At 39.8% G+C, this 16,645-nt stretch overlaps 1 protein-coding gene across 5 annotated transcripts in view; it reads right to left on the bottom strand.

The window, feature by feature from the left end:
• Positions 1-15,421, bottom strand: part of LEPR (leptin receptor) — an 87,216-nt gene extending 71,795 nt beyond the window's left edge. For 2 of the 5 annotated variants that reach the window (XM_032870008.1, XM_032870012.1), the window contains exon 1: positions 11,932-11,950. The gene's annotated coding sequence lies outside the window, so the exon portion shown is untranslated. Of the gene's footprint in view, positions 1-11,703; positions 11,730-11,931; positions 11,951-12,319; positions 12,397-15,333 lie in introns of those variants that run through there. The other 3 variants (XM_032870009.1, XM_032870007.1, XM_032870011.1) reach the window with 3 other exon arrangements.
• Between the last annotated feature and the right edge of the window lie 1,224 nt (positions 15,422-16,645).

Here is a 16,645-nt window from a genome sequence, read left to right as displayed (position 1 = left end):
TAGGGATTTATAAGGTAGGGAAATCCCCAAACATAGATAAAATATCCAAAGATGTCAAATAGCCAAAAAGAATTAAAAAATTGTTGCATACACTCCTATATATTAAAGGAATTAAAAAGTACAAGTTACTTGAGGAGAACTTGGGCTTTCAGTATAGACTTGACATGAACATGGTAAAGAACTTACATGTTCTGGTAAAAGGCAGCTCCCCACTCAAGTGCCTAGAATAAAGCCTACCAGTTGACAAACACTGCCCATATGCACACAATTCACATTTTTCATATTTATCCCCTTAACAGCCATGTTGAATTAAGACATGAACTAAGACATGAAGACTTCAGCATAATGAAAAAATTTTGTAAAAAGAGGGGGAAAAAAAAAAGAAAACCTACCACAGGGGACATAGATAACTCAGAGTAGGAAAAATAGCTTTAGTAAATGTTCATGAGTATCTTCAAGGACATTTTCAGAAGACGCTGCACCCATAAATTCAAAGATTGCTCTGACAAAGGAATCATCATCAGAAGAAAGAGCTTTAGAAAATCGTAAGCACAGTTGCAAAAACATTTTTCAATAGAAATGTTAGAAAACACTTTTGCATAATTAATTCCTCCCCAAAAGGAAAAAAGAAAAAAGAAATGCTTAAAGAAAAAGGTCAAATGATCCATATCCAAACAGCAGTAGTTCCAGAAAAAGAGAATAAAGAGAAAATGATCAATGAAATAAAATGAAAAACTTTTCCAGAGGTGATAAGAGATACAAGTTTTCAAACTGAAGGGGAAAAAAAAAAAAAAAGTGTACCAAGTCCAAGGAGTAAGAACGGAAAAAATATCCACTGCTAAACATATCACTAAGAAATTACAGAAGAGCAAAGAACAGAAGACAGGAAACATTTCAAGAGAAGAAAAAAATCTCTAAAGAAATGAGAAAGAGAATGGAAGCAAAGGTTTTATACCAAAACAATGAATACTAGAAGATAATCCAGTGATGACTGATGGAAAATTATTTACAGTGGAAAATTCTATTAGCCAGTCAAGCAAGTATCAGAGCAAAGCAAATGTATTTTCAATAACACAATGACTTAGAAAATTTATATTCTATAAATCTCTTTCTCAGAAGGAATTTTACAAGGTATTCCAGCCAAATGAGAAGTAAACCAAGAAAGAGGGATTCAGGGATTCAGGATTCAGGAAAGCAGAACTACAACCCAGCTGATGGCTCCACAGGCTTGAGAATGACCAGTCCACATAGCAGCTGACCCCTGAAAGGAAATAACCAGAGGGGAGGCAGGAATGGAGGTAACTCAATGGGTAATATGATTCTGAAGCTGCAAAAAATGTGACAAAAACAAAAAACAAAAACAAAAACAGAACCCACAAATAGCACAAGGGAAAAAAGGAAGTCGTATTTCAAAATTGAAGCCACTAAACCAAATAAGAATATGAGTTCATGGTCGACAAAAAGAAGAATGAAATTGATCCCAAAAAAATCAAGAAGATTGGATAAAAACCTAAAAAATTAAAGATACAATGAAGAAGGCCCACCTACCTTCTCCCAACAAGAAAAAATAAAGTTAATTTAAAAAAGCTTTATGGAGAGTCCTGATCTAAATATGAACCAAAATAAAATGTGGCATACTTTTTTTTAAGTATACCCAACAGGGGGTTGAAGTCAAGACCCCAAACTCAAAGGTCTCATGCTCTATGGACTGAGCCGGCCAGGTGCTGCATATATGGCACAATTTTGACCAAGTGAAGAATTAAAGAATCCATGTGAAAGATGAAAGAATCCCTTAACCTTGATTCCGAGAATATTCTCCTTTGGGTGGCTAAGGAGTCATATTAAATGAAATGACACTTCTTGATTCTGCAGTGAATGATAGTTATGGTCATAATAACATTAATGCTCTTTATAGATTTTTCAACTTTTTGGTTCAACAATAGACAAAAATGAAAGATTCAATTAATTACAATACTAAATGTGGAATATTAACAATAGTCTCACTATACACTTCTCAAAACTTGGGCGGTATGATTGTATAAGGAGATAGAATGGGAAGGCAAAGGGTGAAATATCCCAACCTGATGATGGAGGGAGTCGAGAGGAACTACCTGTAGTGAATGGGACAGAAATAGTGAAGAGAATTACAAATGTAATCAATTAAGAAGCTTTGGAAATTGGTATAATTATATGCGGGAATAGAGAAAGAAAGAAGGCAAAACTAGTAAACTAAATTCTCTTCTAGGATGCTGCTTATGGTTGATAAATGAAAAGTCAGTATAAGCACATTACCCAGCCCTTCAGAGGAAGCCACAGGTCTAGGAAACAAAACCAGCAATGGTTCAAGTTAGTTGTTCCCAAGGTCAGCACGGAGAAGGTATGGGGCAGGGGGTGAGATTTTTTTGATTGCAATAGGTTTTTGTAACCATGTGCGTGGATTATTTTCATGTAAAATTATTACTGAGTCCTTTTAACTAAATAGAGGGCTATGAGATTTCAGAGAAAATAGCCACTAACAAAGTCCTAGGGGCCAACGAAAAGGTTCACAGAAGTGATATTTTAGTTGAACTCTAAGAAACACAAAAGAAGAGAGTACTGCTGTATTTCTTCCATTTTAAGGTTCACAAAATGTTAACATCTCTGACATCAAGATCTTTGTTAAAATCGATGTTATCTCACAATTACCGATAGCCCAGTAGCAGCTGTGATCAAGTTGTCATTGATTGCATACAGACAAACTGGGGCGCTTTCCTCATGATAGATGGGCAATTTTAACCCATCAATATTTTGGGCAACAAACTATTTAAACACCATTTGAGGAAGGGAAAGGAGCCCTGAGCAATGTCTGAAAACCTTATGTTGACATCTTATGGGAAGAACATATAAAGAGCCAGCATAAAGTTTGCAAAACGGAACACGCTGATAGAAAATCTAAGAAGCAATAGTGAAGCATTCTTTTATGAAATGCTGTATCACAAGTATTCTTGATAACCCAGAAAATGCTAGTGTTTGGAAAAATATTGACATCAACAGCGCTGAGATGAAAAGTAATTAAAAAAAAAAAAAAACAGATTCTGAATGTGAAAAAGAACTCCTTAACCAATTTCTTTGCTTTATACCTTCCTTATGAGAGTGATATGATTTAAACAAAAATCTTTATTTACTAATTCTAAAAGAGCTCTTCCAGTAGATATAAGAAAAAATTCTAAAGGTTGAGAAAGCATTGTAAAATACAGGCAGAGCCTTTTCTTTCTTGGAGGTACAAAAATGATAGCATATCTTAAAAATTCATGATATCTAGATTTACAGAATTACAACTACCTAGAAAGACGGTAATTAGGAGAAATCAGAGAGATTACTTCTAGTTTGGGGAAATCGTAACAGATACCATGGAAGAGTAAAGAGTTAACTGTCCCCCTGAAGAATGGGAAGGCACAGGAAGCGTATTTCAGTATTACAAAAGAGATTCACACAGAACCTATGGTCAGTAAAAACAAAGATCGGCCAAAGAATATCAATAAAGGACAGTAAGAACTCCAGTGTGCAAACTGATTAGCAAATTTTGAATCAAATGACCAAGAAGCCATTTGCCCAGATGACTGCTTTTTATAGAAAGAACGTTTTTTACATCCTGTTCGTTCTGTGTAAAAACCTTCTCTCCCTCAAATCAAAACTATGACTAGCAGTGTTGTCAAAAGAACCCAGATCACTAGAGAACTAACCAGCTACCTGCTGGGTAGGTCTAATATGGTAAGTATGCCATAATTCTAAGAGATAACATCTTGATAACATGACAGCAGCTATAATTATTGGGTGTTTTTTATGCATGTGTCATTATGTTTTCTCTCTCTGTTGATAGAGTGTGTGTTTATCTATGTCTGTTTATAATTTATTTTCTTTTAGCTCCTAAACACCAACAAATTTGGTTCAGAAATTTTGTTGGTGCATACAGAAATCTAATTGTTTGATTAGCTCATGTTCATTGTTTCTCAATTTTCATAGGTTTAGACACCCAAAGAACAGCTGCTGGATAAAATAAAATGAGAAAATCTGATTCTCAGGAAAACTAAGTTGTTCTATGCCTTCACAAAACAAATATTTGATAGCAGCTTTCTTAAACATGAGGTCACACTCTTAAAGCCCATTATAAAAGCTCCTGAGAATCTCTGTTTGTTTCAGATCTTTAGCTATACTCTAGTACAAACAGATAAAACATGTACATGTTCCCACAAACCTTACAGAAACTACTGGCCCAGGAGTAAAGCCTTTCTCTCTGCCCCCAACTTCTCTTCCTCTCTTTCTCATTCACTATCTTACCCATATTGTATGCACATTTGTAAGTCTATATTGTTTCTGGATTTCCCCCCACTAATTGGCAAACACTTTTAAAATTAATATCACAATGCCCCTTAAGAGAGTCTCTAGTTAAGTCATTTTCTTTTGCTAGTTCACAGTGCTCTCACGTGATTCAAATACATGACTCTCTTCTTGGAGATCATCCACCCGTCCTCCAGGCAGTGGTTCCCTACAGCTCTGTGCTCTCCTCAGGAGTTCTCCATGCTGTACTTGCCAGGACCATAGCTCTCGCCCAGCTAAGCAGATCCCTGAAAAACTGCACTGGCCAGGCAAACACTCTCCTGCACTGGACTATATTCACTTTGGGGGAGACTTTATGGAGTACCAAAAAATTGTGTAAGTGGGAAGAGCCTAACCTACTAATTTTATTGAATACATGACTTGCTGACTTTCCTTCAGTGAGAATCAATATTCACAAAAGTTTCTCATGGTCCACCTTAAACATATTGAGTGTTCACAATTCTGAAAAAGATTTTAAAAACTCCCAAGTATGTAGAACCTGAATTGGACAGTAATTTTCACTACATATCCAGCATTGCTATGTCTAATATTTCCTATAAATACTTATTAAAATTTACTTGAAAATGATATACTTGCATTAATCACATCTTTTTAAGCTTGGCATGTTGGCAATGTTGATTTAAGGGTCACATTGCTGGGGGGGATGTAAAATGATGAAAGCTGTTCTGGAAGGTAGTTTGACAGATTTTTAAATGTTAAACACAGAGTTGCCATGTGACTCAGCAATTCCGCTCATAGGTATATACCAAAAAAAGATAAAAACATACATTCACATAAAAACTTCTACACAAATGTTAGTAGCAGCATTACTCATAATAGCCAAGAAGTGGAAACTTATCCAAATGTCCATCAATTGCTGAATGAATAACCAAAAAGTAGTATACCCAGAGAATGGAATATTGTTTAGCTATACAAAAAGAATGAAGTACAGATCCATGCTATAGCACAGATTAACCTTGAAAACTTGCTAAGTGGAAGAATTTGGTTGCTAAAGGCCCCATGATTTTATCTATATGAAATATCCAGAACAGGCAAATCCATAAACACAGAAAGTAAATCAGTGGTTTTGAACACAGAAGGAAGAGGATTGGGGAATGAATGCTAATGGATACAGAGTTTCTTTGAGGAGTAATAAAACTGTTCTCAAATTACATAGTTGTGATGGCTGCATAAATTTCATAAATCTGTTAATGTACTAAAAAACAGTGAGTTTTATACCATAAAAAGATGAATGTTATGTGAATTACAATCAATTAAAGCTATTATTTTGAAAATATGTTCAAATGTCAGGTGTATTTCTATATGGTATCAACAGACAATGAATTTTTCTAAAGATACTATTTAAAATAAATGTTAAAACATGCAATTCCTGTGATAAATCTTATAAGAAGTTGTCCAAGAACTCCAAAGGAAAATATTAAACAACACTTATGTTTTTTATATCAGAGAAGACCTAATATATTGGGAGATAGTCATGGATTCTAGGACCAAATATTTAAAGGTATCAATTTCCTTTTAGTTGTTTATAGACCCAAAACAATCTCAACACAACCTCCATTAAATTCCTAACAAATTTTATAGAACTTGACACGCTGATTCAAAAACATGTATATGGAAAGGCAAAGGGCCAAGGAATATGCTATTACACTCTTGAAAAAATTGCACAAAGTGAGAGGATTTGCTACCACACTTACCAGATAGCAAAATTTAATTTAAATCTTCAGTAATTACAACAATGTGATATGGGCCAAAAAAAGAGACCAAAAGCACAAATACTGGGCCTAGAAACACACCTATGATATATTAACTCTTGATATCTGAAATAATAAATATTTGTTGTTTTAAGCCATTAAACTGTGGGGTAATTTGTTATACAGCAATGGGTTAAAAAAAAAAAAAAGTGCCACTCACCAGTATTCCCAGATTTATTTTCCTTCTAGCATCAAAGAAGTTAACCCTCCCCATCTCCTTGAAGTTAAACATACTACATGACTTCTTTTGCTCCTAAAATATGAGTGGTAACAATTCATGTCACTTCCAGACAAAGGTATTTAAAATTAGCTCATGATTATCCATGCTTTTCTTCCCATACCATACCAATTGGGAAAGGCCTATGTTGCAGATTGTACAGCTATAGAATGATGGACAGTCCCTGAATTTAGACCTCTGAGTTACTAAGGACAGTCGCCCTGGAAAGTTGCTTTAATCCACAAGAAACTTTGCATGAATGAGAAATTAAGTTTTATGGCATTAAGTCAATGAGAATTGGAGACTATTTGTTACTACAGCGTAACTTACAGATACCAAGCTCAATCTCACTAGTAATTTAGTTCTTTAGAAATAAAAAAATAATGAAATAACAACACATACCCACCAGATGGACAAATATTAAATGTTGTGAGAATACTAAATTTTGGCAAAAATATAGAGCAATGAAAGCAGGAATGTAGATCGGTAGTACATAGTGAAAAATGTGGCATTATCTAACAAAGCTACTATCTGCAATCTAGTAGTGATCTAGTACTAGTTTGACAGTTTTATATTCTTAAGAAACTCCTGCATCTACGCATCATGACACTTGTAGAAGAAGAATCATAGTTGGTTTATTTATGGTAGAAAAATTAAAAAAGAAAGGAAGGAAGGGAAGGGAAGAGAAGGGAAGGGAAGGGAGAAGGGAAGGGAAAGGTGGAAGGAAGGAAGGAAGGAAGGAAGGAAGGAAGGAAGGAAGGAAGGAAGGAAAAGGGAGGGAGGGGGACAGAAGTAGGTAGGAAGGAAAGAAGAGAAGGAGGAAGGTAGGTAGGAATGGAGCCTGATTATCATAATCAGAATCAGTAAACAATAAGATATTATATATGAATATAGTGAAATATATCCAGCAATGAAGATAAACAACAGCCACAGTCAGCAACAACCTCCAATCAACAAAAAAATTACTGAGCAGCTCTTTTGTGCTAGGCCCTATTTCAGGTACTGGGGATACAGTAGTGAGCAAAACAGGAAAAAAAAAAATCCATTCTCATAGAGCTTATATTCTTTTTTTTTTTAAATGCTTGAAGATATTCTGCTTCCTTTTTTTTTTTTTTTAAGATTTTGTTTATTTGACAGAGAGAGATCACAAGTGGGCAGAGAGAGAGAGTGGAGGAAGCAGGCTCCCTGTGGAGCAGAGAGCCCGATGTGGGACTCAATCCCAGGACCCTGAGATCATGACCTGAGCTGAAGGCAGAGGCTTAACCCACTGAGCCACCCAGGTGCCCCTAGAGCTTATATTCTAATCGAAATAAGAGAGGAAAAAAACAATAAATGGGAAGACATATAGTATGTTAATGGGTGATAAGTACTACGCGGAAAAGCAAAGGAAAGGGAAAGAAGTGTATTGCAAGGTTAAAGGATGTGTAATTTTAAATGTGATAATCAGAGTAGGCTTCATTGAAAAAGAAGTATTTGAATATTTCAAGTGTATTCCAGGCAGAGGACACTGAAACACAAAGGTAGTCTCTGATATAGTTAAGGAATAGCAAGACCAGTGAGAAGAACAGTAGGCAATGAGATCAGATAGGTAAAGTGGATAGGAGAAAAGATCAGGTAGGGTCTTGTAGGTGATCCTAAGAACTTTGGTTTTTAGTCCATATGAACTAGAAAGCCTTTGGAGCTTTTGAAGCAGAAAGGTGACATGATTGGACATATGCAGTAAAAGGAGAGCTCGGATTGCAACTGTGAGAATAGATTATAGAAGACAAAGGATAAAGGTAGGGAGACCAGTTGCAGGGTCCTTGCAATAATTCATGTGGGATATAATGGCAGCTCAGACCAGAGTGGCAGCCATGGAAGTGATGAGAAGTAATTATATTCTGGGTTGATAAGAGAAAACAAAGAGGATTTCCTGACATGTTACACCTCAGGTATGAGGGAATGGGAGAAACTAAGATGACGCCAAGGTTTGGGGCCAGAGCAACTGAAAGGTGGCTGGAAGTGAAGAAGATAGCAGATAGAGTAGACTTGGGCAAGATGAAGATTCTGTTGGGGTATGTAGAAGTGGAGATGTCTACTGGACATCCAAATGGAAATGGTGAGTAGGCAGCTGATACAGAGGTCTGAGGTCAGGGAGAGAAGTTCAGGCATGAGCTCTATCATTTCTGAGTCATCAGTATACAATGGTAAAGATGAAAGAGAAAAAATAAAGAGACTATATGAAATCATCAGAGTATACAGAGAAAAGAGCTCCCGAGGACTACATCTTAAGGCACTGGAAGAGTAAAACCTCTCAGAGAAGCTCTTGATTGGCAAAGGAGACAGGAGCGGCCAGCGAAGAAGGAGGGAAACCAAGCATCCTTGGTGTCCTGGAGGTCAGTAAGAAAGGAGTACCCTGAGCAGACAGTGATAACGGCGACAATGCTACCAACAGGTGACGTAGGAGCAACACTGACGACTAACTATTGGAATTGGAAAGGTGTTGTCACTGGTGACTAGGACAGGGGTAGTTTTGGCAGAGTACTGAAATGGGCTTAAGAGATAATGTAGGGGCGCCTGGGTGGCTCAGTTGTTTAAGAGCCTGCCTTTGGCTCAGGTCCTGATCCCGGGGTCCTGGATCAAGCCCCCCGTCAGGCTCCCTGCTCGCCTTGGAGCCTGCTTCTCCATCTGCCCCTCTCCCTCACCTCATTCATGCTCTCGCTTTCTCTCAAATAAATAAAATCTTAAAAACAAACAAACAAAAAAAATAATGTGAAGAGATACACTGTAGAAGCGAACACAGACAACTCTTCAAAAGATTTTGCTTTAAAGCAGAGCGAAGAAATGGCTTCAGCTCACAAACACGTAATGCAAGAGAATCTGAAAGAATGCCTCTTAAGTTCAAATAACATTTTTTAAGGTAAAACCAAACTTGTGATCAAGAAGGAATAAGCAAGCGGTCTCTAGTTACTGGCACGTTCTCTTACTGGTGTGGTGAATAATAGGGTATTTACCTTATATTTGTCTGTTATAATCATTCTCTATTATTATTTGTCAACCAGTATATTTATTTTATGGACCTCTCCTCTCTCTATATGTCATATATATATACATATATATGCTCAAAGGGTTACAAAAATTAAAGATTAATAAGATCATGTTCATGAAAAGACAGCAGATATCACTCTTGCATCACAAAAAGTTTTAATAAAAGTATGTGAGAAGGAATATTCCAGATTATAAACAAACCAAATTTGAATTGAAATTCCAAAAGGTTACATGTACTAGGTCTGGCCAGTAGGTGAACATTTGCACCTTTCTGTTTTAATTAAAAGCGGACTTTGTAAATCACATAAAATCTCAAGAATGAGAGGAGACCGTAAGCCCTTTTCTTCATTTTTAACTCCACAGGATATGTTTTTTTAGTATGTGTGCTTGGTTCTCAGTATGAAAAACGCAGTATAGTATCTGCCAAGACAATTTTTTTTCTGGATATTCTAAGTTTTATTTCCCAGGTCCGCACAGATATTTCACTTCACAAATAAAAACCATTTGATTATATAATAGTGATCTAAGTATGAAGACATGACTGTTTTTTGGATTGGGGTTGTTGGTTTTTTTTTTGGTTAATTCATTACAAAAGAGAAGCAGAATTTGGCCAGCCATGGTGATGCTCCCAAGCCATGAATGAATCAGGGGTAGACCCTGAGCAGTCAGATTCATCTAGTGTTTTCCAAAAACCCCTAGAAGGCAGGGTATTTGAGTTTTTCCACTCTCTGTGATTCACCAACTAATTTACTTAACTCCTTGAGCATCAGTTTCAAAGGAGCTGATCACCTGCTTTACCAGAGAATATGAGGCAAGATAATGCCTCAGTGAGTAAGGACACTTGCAGCCCAAAGCAGGAAAGGCCATGGAAATGAGGGAATGTGTTCACAAAAGAGTACTGTACTTGAAATCCACTCCACTCTCCCAAACTACACACACAGCACAGGCGAGGTGGGAACGCATTATTTTATTTTATATCAAAGCCACCAAGAAGAGCCAGAAATAGGGGCGCCTGGGTTGCTCAGTGGGTTGGGCCGCTGCCTTCGGCTCGGGTCATGATCTCGGGGTCCTGGGATCGAGTCCCGCATCGGGCTCTCTGCTCAGCGGGGAGCCTGCTTCTCTCTCTCTGCCTGCCTGCCTCTCTGTCTACTTGTGATCTCTCTCTGTCAAATAAATAAATAAAATCTTTAAAAAAAAAAAAAAAAAAAGAAGAGCCAGAAATACTTCTAAAACCTATCCTAACTACTGATGACTATGTCTCAAATAATTTTAAGTTGTAAGTAACAACAAAAGCTATTCTAACATCCTCTGTCTGCCAACAAACCAACAGTTGTTTGTTTTTTATCAAAAATAAACAAAAGGTTCACTGACCTTTTGGGGCACACACTTCTTGTACAAATTTTTGTGGGGGTCAATTCCTTATTTCTGGTTTATCTGCTTCACCTCTGCTATTTTCTGGGCTTCATTCCAAGACAACTAAAATGCATTACTAAAATGGGCATCTCTGGTTTTGAGCTTAATTTCAGAGGCTTTGAAATGGTCTGAAACCATTTTTTAAAATATTTTACACACAACTATGCTAAAAAGTAACACATGTTGGTCAAGATCAGTAATTGATAGGAAAGGTACAATTTCTGTTTTCCTCCAAAACAGTTTTTATTTCCTCCAAATACACAGTACTGAGAGAGAATTAAGTGCTGTGCTAAAGCCATGTGTTTTTGTTGTAGTGCTGCAAATATTGGCTGAAAGTTGAACATAATTCCTTAAGGCAAAGTAAGAGATGATCTAAATATTCACATATAAACTATACATTTCTGAACTCTTTTATACGCATTTTTCTCTTTAATTTCTGGTTGGAAAACCCTAAAGACACAAGTCATAAAGGCATACAAAACAAAATGCTGAGATCAAAATAGATTTTTAAAGTGTCATGAAATCATGAACCTAGCAATGTTTGCAACATGTTAAAGAGTTACAGAATTATACATTTTTAAGTTGGGAAGCATCTTAAATATTATTAAGAGGCCCTCAGGATCCAACCCTCTAATCGGACAAATGAGGAAAATGAGGCCCAAAGAAGTTAAGCTAACCCCAGCTGTCACGGATAATAAATGGCCCATCATCCCAAAATCCAGATATTCTGACTGCAAATCCAGAGCTCTGAAAGAGCATTTCTTTCAATATACTTTAATACTTATGGAAATACATGTTAACAGAGGGCACTCCGGGCAGGCCCTCAATAGAAGGAACTCTTAGAGTTCATCTGTTTGCAAACACAAGTCCTAGAAATAGCACTGGCAACAACTAGTTTCTTAGGCGGCTTCACCATACCTGGGGTTTCCACTGACTCCTCGGTTAGGTCTAGTTTTCTCACCTCTACGAATCCCTTTAAACAAGTGCTTTGGTTGGGATTGGGTTCGTTCTTTTGTTTTTCACATTTCTTTGGGGAGAACGGGAGAGGGTGAAAAAGAGAAGCTGGGATTTTAACCACCCCTGCAGCGCGAGGTTGTTCTCTCCTCAGCCAAACCAACAAGTGTTTCCCCGAGCCCCGGGGCTTACTGGTTTACGTCGCAGTCCCTTCAGTTTCCAAAGTAGGAAGGTCTTTGAGACCTGAAAAAGAAGTTGGCTGGGGCACGCGTCGCTTCGGGGGCACCAGGCAGGTGCGCGCCCGGGTGCGGCCAGCTTCGGTCAGACGCGCGCCCCTATCCTCCTCGACCCGGGAGCCTCCCGATCTCCGGGCCAGGGGACCGAGAAGCCCCTCCGCCCCTCCCGCCACCCCCGAGCGCTGACCCCTCCGGTGGAGCCGCGGGGTCGTCCCCGGACTCCCCGTCCCCCCGTGGCCCGCGAGCTCCGCGCCCGCCGAGCGCGCCCCAGCGCCCCGCTCCTCCAGCTGCCGAGAGCGGGAAAGGGGGCAGTAAGGGGTGGAGGAGAGAGAAGCGGGTCCCACCTCGTTACCGGGGTTCAACCCACAGGGAAGACAGAGATGGCGGCGGCGCGGGGGATCCGACACCTGCGTTGCTCGCGCGCGGCGGGCCGTGGGCTCTACGGACCGTGGGCTCTGCTGTGGGGCGGCTCCGAACTCCTCGCCGGAGGTGCTGGTAACTCTCCCGAGAGCCGAGCGCGGCGCAGTGTGGGGAGGAGGGGCCGGGGGGAGCGCGTGGGGTGGGGAGAAGGGAGGGAAGAGGCCGTGGCCGCACGCGCGCGCCCCCCGCCCTCGGCGACCGCTCCCGGCCGCAGCAGAGGACCCCAGCGCCCAGGGCGGCCGCGCAGGTGACGGGGGCGGCCGCAGGGAACGCTGCTGCGCGTGGCCGCGGGCCTGGCGGGAGAAGAGAAATGCTGGCGAAGGAGGACGGACCCCTTGCCTGCGGGGAAGCCGAGAGCCCAGGCGATCCCAGCAGGAAGGCGGCGCCGCTGCTTCAGGCAGCTGTCAGCTACAGCGCGCCCACCTCGCCGCCGGTGTTTCTCAGACCCTGGGCTAGGCACTGGGGTTCCCTCTGTTCCTCCCACTCCCAGACTTCCAGGCCTCTGCTGCATCACGGGCGCAAAATGCTTCTATAAAGATTGCAATAATTGACAGGAGTGGAAAAGGAAAGCAAATTGGCAAAGACTAGAGGTAGTGAGGTCGTGAGCTTCCTGTCACCAAGTCACCAAGGATGTTTCAGCCAAGCATGTGGGTCATGTTTGTCAGGAAGGCTGAAGATGCACTCATGTATCTGTGTGGGGTTAGACTAAAAGACCATTTACTTCTCTTTCAGTCCTAACACCACTGAATTTCAGAACGACGCAAACAAAATCTGTCCTTGAACAGATTCCAACCCCTGATAGACACCCAAAATGTTCACTCACTAATCTGTGTATTAATATACTTTTTATTGAGGACCTACTGTGTGTCAGACAATATGCGAGGTACAATTATTATGTTCCTTGAACTTGGAGTAAGGACAGACAAGCCAGTGTTCATAAAATTTCCAATTATGATGGGTGACATGGGGGAAACCAAGGGGGAAAAGAAAAATAAAAGGGAGTGGACATACTCCAGATTGGGTGATGGTTAATTTTCAAAGGTCTCTAGAAATGAACTTGCCTAATGCCCTCATAGGAAGGTGCATCATAGGAAGAGGCAAAGAGAGAAAGTAGCCCAGAGATGTGCATAGGGCCAGAAGCAACGTGCCTTGGCTCCCTGGCCCAGGCACTTTGTCAATTTGTGGAACTTTGTAAATGTAACTTTTCACCCATAGGCATTTCCTCTCAGAACCAATGGTACTTTTACAAAGAGTATTTAGATCTCCAGACCACTTGTTGAGACCAATTCATTCAGAAATTTCATATTTGTGCCTTGAATGGACTTTCTGGGGCATCTGTGGCTAGAAGCACTAACCTTTGAGTTTCATCAAACCTCAGAAAACAAACGTCTCCATTGGATAGAATTGGAGTAGAGATACATACTTTCCAAAAATTGTTATAAAACAGCACAACAGAATCCTTAATTAGGCAATCTGTATGAACTAGCTTATTGGTTTCCTACGGCTGCCTTAACAAATGCTTAAAAGAAATTTTTTTCTGTCCCTGTTCTGAAGGCCAGAAGTCTAAATTAAGTGTCATCAGGCCCGCACTCCTTCCTCAAGACTATGAGGGAACCCTCCCCTGCCTGGAGCAGCTTCTGGAGGCTCCAGGAATCTGTTGGGTTATGGCTACATCGCTCCACTCTCTGCCTACGTCTTCCTATGGCCTTCTCCTCCATGTGTCATCTTCTCTTCTGTCTCCTACAGGGACACTTGTCATCAGATTTAGGCAGCACCCAAATAATCCAGGATGATCTCAGCCCAAGATCCTTACTTAGTTGCATCTGCAAAGACCCTTTTTCCAAATAAGGTCACAATCACAGGCTCTGGGATTTAGTGTGGACCTATTTTTATTGGGAAGCCACCATCCAACCCACTAAAGCTAGTACACCAATAGGGACCAAAATCGTCGTCTATTGGGGTATCAGGGTACCGCTTCAGCACCGTTATACAAAACCATATTGACACTAAGTATAAGTTATCATTTCATTGTGGGCTACTAAAAACAGGTATCATTAAACCTGAGCATTATGAGGAATAACTGCCATAAGGAAAAAAAGTGCAGAGCCCCAAGCTGGAAGTTCATGTTTGAGTCCCAGGTGATACTTGAAGGCCAACCATGGATCTTCAGCAGCTACCATGGTTAAACGAATACAGAAACATACCCCACATACATAGGTATGGGTTTCTGATAATGTGATCCAACACCGAATGTCTGCTAGGCACCAAGCTCTAAGTCTGGGGCTCCTAGGGAGCTTTCATTCTAGGTTAGGGAACAACTTTGAATCTCACTCTCTCTGCACAATGCCTGCTACATATCGAGGCCTGATAAAGAGCTGTTAAATGAGTAGATGGGTATAAATAAATCACCACCAATCAGCTAGGCAATTATTACCCCATTGAAAAACATCTCTATAATAAGAAGATGGGATTTACCAGAGCAAAACAGATTAACACGCTGACTCATTCAGTATTTTCTTGAGTGAAGGAAAAGTCTCCAAAAGGAAAACTTTGATTTGAAAAAGAAAATAATGAGATACCTACCTTTTTCTTCTTCTCCTTTTTTCTTTTTTCCGAATCAATAATTGCCTATTTACACAGATACAGATCCCGCTGGGAACAATCAATCATGACTGAAATTATAGTTACTTGAAGTGAATAAAATATTTTGTTTAAGTATTTGGTTGATACATTCAAAAGCATAAATATTATTCAATTGGTAATTTTATGATACTGAAGCGTCATTTCTTGAAACTCTTGCAATGATTTCAATGACTCCACTTTCTCCTGGTTCACTTCTTCCCTCTTTGACGTTCCTTCTTACTTTCCACTCTTACAATTTTAGACAATCAACCAATATATTAAAAATTACCAAACTGATTTTCATTCTTGGGCTTACTTGAGTCATAGGCCCATCCCTGAACCAGTCATGGTGTCCAGTGAGTTGGAATATGATGACCGTCCAGGTATGAGTCACCGGTGTGCTCCTGGAAAACATGATTGAGAGGAGAGTTGATCTCACCCTAACCAAATAACTTAGAGTGGGGAAAGTGGGATCCCAAAAGAGTACTAGGGTGCTCTTACTTAAGAAAAAGTGGGCCAAAAAGCATAGATATGCACGGCAATAGACACTTAAAAAGGTTTGTTGTTAACTGAATGTAGGTTGTTTTTTTTTTTTAAGATTTTATTTATTTATCTCACAGACCGAGATCACAAGTAGGCGGGGAGGGGGCAGGGAGAAGCAGGCTCCCCGCTGAGCAGAAAGCCCGATGCAGGGCTCGATGCGGGGCTCAATCCCACGACCGCAGGATCACGACCTGAGCCGAAGGCAGAGGCTTTAACCCACCAAGCCACCCAGGCGCCCCCTGAATGTAGTTTTAATTAAAATATCACTTCGTCCTTTCTATGGTGTTCTGTTTTCCATAAAGTTTTTAGAAATGAATTGATAATTATAACTATTGATTACATGTCTAATTACCACACAAATCTTTAGAATTTACTTTTATAAAAGACTGGAAAATGTTTTTATATGCATCCAAAGTTATATAGCAATCATGTGGATTCTGGAATCTGACTGCCTTAGTTGTCTGTTTGTTTGTTTGTTCCTTTTTAGCACATTAATTATGAGAACAGTTTCTCTACCCTCTGTCTCAGCATCCTTTACTGCAAAATGGAGTTCTTAATAATTACCCCTCTGAAATGCCATGCAATGTAATGAGATAATAACTATGCCTTCATCATAGGACTTGTTCCCTAGAACTCTATGACATTTATTTATCATTCATCTCAGCTTTCACAGCATCTCTAGAAACTATTTTGGGGAGTTATACTCTGATCATTTATTCTTCTCTTAATAAATAGTCAGTATCTATTATGTGTCAGGTACAACTACCAAGATAAACAGCATGAGTCCTTTATGCCCTGGAGGAGTCAAGTTAGGATTCCCATAGTTCAACCAGGTTGGTGTAGGGCACTCTATACAGGGGAACCAAGGATGGAAGGAAAAGCACAGAGGAGAGAAGCCATAGTAGCTTTGGGGACTGCCTGTATCAGAGCCCTGCGTTATGTTGAGATAAGAGTACCTGGAAAAGTACACAGCAGTCTAATAGAAGAACTCTGAAGGTCATGTGGATTTTGAAGGCCATTTGGACTTTCACCTCTATGCATGAAGAAACGTTGAACACTTTTAGACTCAAGAATTTTCTTCGGGG

Source organism: Lontra canadensis, unplaced genomic scaffold (assembly GCF_010015895.1).
Source record: "Lontra canadensis isolate GAN:19392208 unplaced genomic scaffold, GSC_riverotter_1.0 scaffold40, whole genome shotgun sequence".
Lineage (NCBI taxonomy): Eukaryota > Metazoa > Chordata > Mammalia > Carnivora > Mustelidae > Lontra > Lontra canadensis.
The sequence above is the reverse complement of the archived record's forward strand: the minus strand, read 5'-3'. Positions and strand labels throughout refer to the sequence as shown.